The following is a 6,000-nucleotide window of genomic DNA, read 5'->3' on the forward strand; positions in this document are numbered from 1 at the left end:
AGTCTGATAGTCCTAGAGTATCAACAAAGAGAAGTGGAGTAGGCAGAAAGGAAGCCAGCGATATAGATAGTAGCCATGGCCACACATGCCAAAGAGCCTGGACCCTATTCAGATGGCACTGGAAAGCCAATAAAGCTTCATAGTGGGTAGTCAGGTTTGTACTTTGGGTAATTCCCTCTAGCTACAATATGGAGGGAGTATGGACATGAAAACATACCACAAAGTCATGATAATCAATTTAAACATGGTATTGGATGCCAATCAGAACAGACAACCCAGAAGTAGACTGAAGTACATGTAAGAATTTTATAAATGACAAGAAGGATAATTCAATTCAGTAAGAAAAGGATAGTTAATGAAGAAAATAAAAAGTAGACCATGTTTTATTTTTAAAACCTCATTTAGCTTTGTACACACTTATATACACATATAAACTAAATTTAAAAATACAGAAAGACTGAATACTTAAACATTAAAGAAAAGCAATAAAAATCTTAACCAAAAAATTAGGAGATTACATGTACAATCTAGGTGTTGGAAAGGTCTTCTTAACCAATGCTGAGAAGACACACATTGGTTAAATGAAAATAGCATAATGTATAAGCAAAACTACCATAAACAAAGTCAATAAATAGATAATGTAATAAGGGTAACATCTGTAATATGCTGGTTGGGTTTTCTGAGAAGCATGATGAATTTGAGGTGCAAGAGGTTTATTGGAAAATAACACAGTAGAAGAAAAAAGGAGGATCAGGAGGTAGGTCTACCTCCTATCTGGCAGGAGGAGACCAGATATAGACCTAAAAAAATCTCAACCAGCCATGGGGCAGCTCTGGAGCAATGACTGCCTGTTGGAAGAGTTCTGTCATGGTGAAAATGTCCAGGGCCATCGGCTGGAGATGGCCCAAAGAAAAGAAGCACTTGTCCTCAGCTATCAATGCCTCACTCAGTCATTGGCAAGGGGCTTCCTCAAGAACAAGACCATGGATCAGAAGTTGGTGGACCCTGAGTAACTGGACATCTGAAGGCTATCAGTGAACCACACATTTTGTAGCTGGAAAGTAAGTCCTTTATTGAAGAAGAATCTGAGTGTGGCATCTCTGTTTGACATCTAACTTACACACTGAGAAGAAAAAGGCATTCAATCCAATAGAAAATTAGGCAAAGCACATGTATAGACAGTTCACTAAAGATTAAGTCCACATGGCCAAGAAACATTGAAATGATGTTTAAATATGAAAAGTGCAAATTAAGATAACAATGGAATATAATTTTGTACCATAAGAGGCAGAAATTAATGAGAGCTACAATACCCATTGGAATGGAATATAAAGTGCTGTTATTCTTTGGAAAATCTATCTGACATTATCTATTAACATAATAAAATACATATACCCTTAGACTCAAAATTCTACTCCTGGGAATCTATCTTATGGAAATGAAATGATTAATTCATAAAGACATGGGTACAAAAATGATTGTTACAATGTTGTTTATAGTGATGAAGAATTAGAAACAAATACCCACAAAAGGGCAATGCCTGAATTAATTATGATATATACATACCATGGACAATCTTGCATCTATTTAACAGAATGAATTTGTAGATACTGAGGAAGCAGTGGTAGGATCCTTACAAGGTATTATTGAGTGGGAAAAGGAAATTTCAAATAAGTATGTATAAAAATATCTCCCCTTGCTTTTTTGTGATCCAAAAAATGATAAAATTTATATGTGTATATCTACAAATATGAATGTAAATCCAAGCTGGAAAGATGCATACTAGATTGCTAATTTATCTTGCAAGGAGTGGGAGGATTGGGTAGGTGGAGGAGAAGAGAAATGTGCAAGACAGGTAAAAGAAGATTAAAAAATTGTACCAAAACATTCATAAGATCACATTTATGCTATTATTTCTAAATTTCTTAAGAAAGGCAAAATACAGCTTGCAGGAAAGAAATAAGAATATGTCACAGAAATGGAAATAACAATACAAATTTTATTGAAATATACAACATTTTTTAGTTTTGCAGATTTAATAGATGCCAAGAATGTTTATTTGTTACATAGATCAAACAGTATCGGCCAAATGAGCCAACAGCATGAAAAGAATAGGGCTTTGATAAACTTATGTGTCTGTATCACTCAGGAGTTTAGATTCTACTGTAGTAACAAATGGCCTCCAAATCTGAGGGACTTATGACAAAGGTTGCTTTCTTGCTCATGTTTCATGTTCATTGCAGATTGACTTCAGCTCCTGCTCCATGCCAGTTTCAAGATTCAGCCTTTACTGCTGAACCGCTGGGGAACCTGTGGTAAGTACATACTAGCTATAAAACTTCTATACACAAAGTGTTCTTCTACTCGTCTTTCACTGACCTAAGCAAGTCACATGGCTGAGCCTCCTGTGAATGGGATGAGGCTGTATTAATGCTCCCACAGGGAAGGATCAGTGACCATCTCCCGAAATAGGATGATCTGCTCTATGACAAAGAGTATTAATGAAGTATTTGTATGTGATCATACTAATGAATGTTATTAATGATTGGCGAGTTAAGGGAATTAATGATGAGAAAAAAGAGAAAATATTTTTTATAATTCAGTAGGTGCTTGTTTCTCATCCACAGGTAAGAAACACATCTTTTTATTTTCATTTAGTTTCAATCACAGATCACAGACTATTTTTTATATTTTCAAAACACAAACTAAAATTCTTTTAATTTGTATTGTGCATATAGGAAGAATTAAGGTAGATGGAATGGTAAAATGCTATTTTATACACATATTTTATTTTTCTGAAGTTTAGAATTCACAGCAGTATGTTTATCAAACATTAGAAAAGTATTCCTTTCTTTAGAAACGAGAGTCTGAAAGTAATAGTGTTTCGTACTTTTTGTTCAGAGTTTAAGTATGTACTCATAAAGAATCTTCCAAATAAATTCTCTCTGCAGCTATGAATTTAGTTATTGAAAAATCATTTTGGCTAGGAGAGACTTTAAAGAAAACTCTGTAACCTCTTATTACAGTAATTATAGTATTATACTATGTTTGTTGCTTGTTATCTCATTTTACAGTTTAAATTAAATTTTAGTCCTTTGCTATTGCTCAATATTTCAGGTGATTCTTTTAACATGTTTTCCCCTCTAATCTTTTGAAAACAGTTGTGACATTATCTGAACAGTTTCACCAGTACATTTTATATAGAAGAGAGAATGGCAAAATTCCCAAGTGCAGTGCAACAGCTGTTGCTCCTCCACTGTGGGTTAAGGGTAGAGGTGTTGTATCCATGGTGACCTATGTGAGTCAAAGAGGGTGGGAACTATGAGATTCTCACAGGGGATGATGACAGAGCAAATGCTAGCAATTGAGCTTTCACTAGACATTTGGCTTCAAGCAAATTTTTTTCTTTATTTTTAATTGAAGGTTAATTGCAATGTTGTGTTTGATTCTGGCATATATCAACATGGATCAGCCATAGGTGTACATATATTCTCTCTTTCTCAAGTGGATTTTTAAAAAGCAATGTATTCACATTCTAAGTTCCTCATTTTTATAAAGCACATAAGCTTGTGCTAAACCAAAGAGCTATACACCTGAAAACTTAATTGAAATGAAAATGTTTACAAAAGACAGCATACTTTTACTCTTGTTTTATATTTTAATTTAGAACATGCATTATAACTTTCTGCTTATTTAAATATTGTACTCTGCTTCTTGCTCCCAAAAGATTTGAGGTAGGATATAACAAAGACATAATAAGATTAATAAAATAAGTATAACAGTAATATATCATCAGTTCAGTTCAGTCACTCAGCGGTGTCCAACTCTTTTTGACCCATGGACTGCAGCACACCAGGCTTCCCTGTCCATCACCAACTCCTGGAGTTTACTCAAATTCATGTCCATTGAGTCAGTGATGCCATCCAACCATCTCACCCTCTGTTTTCCCCTTCTCTTCCTGCATTCAATCTTTCCCAGCATCAGGGTCTTTTCAGATGAGTCAGTTGTTCGCATCAGGTGGCTAAAGTATTGAAGCTTCAGCTTCAGCATTAGTCCTTCCAATGAATATTCAGGATTGACTTCATTTAGGACTGACTGGTTTGATTTCTTTGCAGTCCAAGGAACTGTCAAGAGTCTTCTCCAAAACCACAGTTCAAAAGCATTAATTCTTTCGCCCTCAGCTTTCTTTATGGTCCAGCTGTTACATCCATACATGACTACTGGAAAAACCATAGCTTTGGCTAAACGGACCTTTGTCGGGAAACTAATGTCTCTGATTTTAATATGGTGTCTATGTTTGTCATAGCTTTTCTTCCAAGGAGCAAATGTTTTTTAATTTCATGGCTACAGTCACCATTCACAGTGATTTTGGAGCCCAAGAAAATAAATTCTTTCACTGTTTCCATTGTTTCCCCATCTATTTGCCATGAAGTGATGGGACCAGATGCCATGATGATCTTAGTTTTTTGAATGTTGAGTTTTAAGCCAACTTTTTCACTTTCCCCTTTCACTTTCATCAAGAGGGTCTTTAGTTCCTCTTGCTCTCTGTCATAAGGGTGGTATCATCTGCATATCTGAGGTTATTGATATTTCTCCCTGCAATCTTGATTTCAGCTTGTGCTTCATCCATCCTGGCATTTCGCACTATCTATTCTGCATATAAGTTAAATAAGCAAGGTGACAATATACAGCCTTGATGTACTCCTTTCCCAATTTGGAACCAGTCCATTGTTCCACGTCCGGTTCTAACTGTTGCTTCTTGACCTGCATGTAGATTTCTCAGGAGGCAGGTAAGGTGGTCTGGTATTCCCTTCTCTAAGAATTTTCCACAGTTTGTTGTGATTCACACAGTCAAAGGTTTTGGCATAGTCAATAAAACAGAAGTAGCTGTTTTTCTGGAACACTCTTGCTTTTTCTGTGATCCAGTGGATGTTGGCAATTTGATCTCCGCCTTTTCTAAATCCAGCTTGAACATCTGGAAATTCTCGGTTCACATACTATAGAAAATTAGCTTGGAGAATTTTGAGTGTTACTTTGCTAAGGTGTGTGAGATGAGTGCACTTGCGTGGTAGTTTGAACATTCTTTGGCATTGCCTTTCTTTGGGATTGGAATGAAAACTGACTTTTTCCAGTCCGGTGCCCACTGCTGAGTTTTCCAAATTTGCTGGCATATTGAGTGCAGCACTTTCACAGCATCATCTTTTAGGATTTGAAATAGCTCAACTGGAATTCCATCACCTCCACTAGCTTTGTTCATAGTGATTTTTCGTAAGATCCACTTGACTTCACATTCCAGGATGTCTGGCTCTAGGTGAGTGATCACACCATTGTGGTTATCTGGGTCATGATAATCTTTTTTTGTATCGTTCTTCTGTGTATTCTTGCCACCTCTTCTTAATATCTTCTGCTTCTGATAGGTCCATACCATTTCTGTCCTTTATTGTGTCCAAAGGAAAAGAGTATAAAGAAATACGACTCTATATTTTCTTCCAGTGAGTCCTATGATACTAACAAGCTTGAATAAACTTCACATCTTGGTGAAATTGGAGGAAGAACCCCTACCACATGCAAATAAATTAGATTTAGGTGGGAGAGAGAAGAAGCCTACCCTTTGTTCATTCCTACATGGCAAGTGTCAGACATCAGGAGTGTGTTTGATTTGAAGAGGCCTATATTATAAAATCATACATAGAAAAGTCTCAAGTTGTTAAATAAAATAGGTAAAAGAAGAGATACAAGTCTTCCCAGGGGCATCATTGGTGCCATTCTGGTGATAATTTCTGTAAATGCCTTTGTGGCTTCTGTATCAGTAAGGAACATAACTACAACCTGAGCTCCAACTCTAGGATCCATGTCAAAGTAAGTTAATACATAGGAAATAAATCAACACTGTCTATTTTTAAATGACCTCTGCCCTGATCATAGAGGCTGTTCCCAGATGATTGGCCTGTGGCTCCTGATAGTGTACTTTAGCCTCAGAATCTACATGGAGTGATTCCT

Source organism: Bos taurus, chromosome 2 (genome assembly GCF_002263795.3).
Source record: "Bos taurus isolate L1 Dominette 01449 registration number 42190680 breed Hereford chromosome 2, ARS-UCD2.0, whole genome shotgun sequence".
In the NCBI taxonomy this organism is placed as follows: Eukaryota; Metazoa; Chordata; class Mammalia; order Artiodactyla; family Bovidae; genus Bos; species Bos taurus.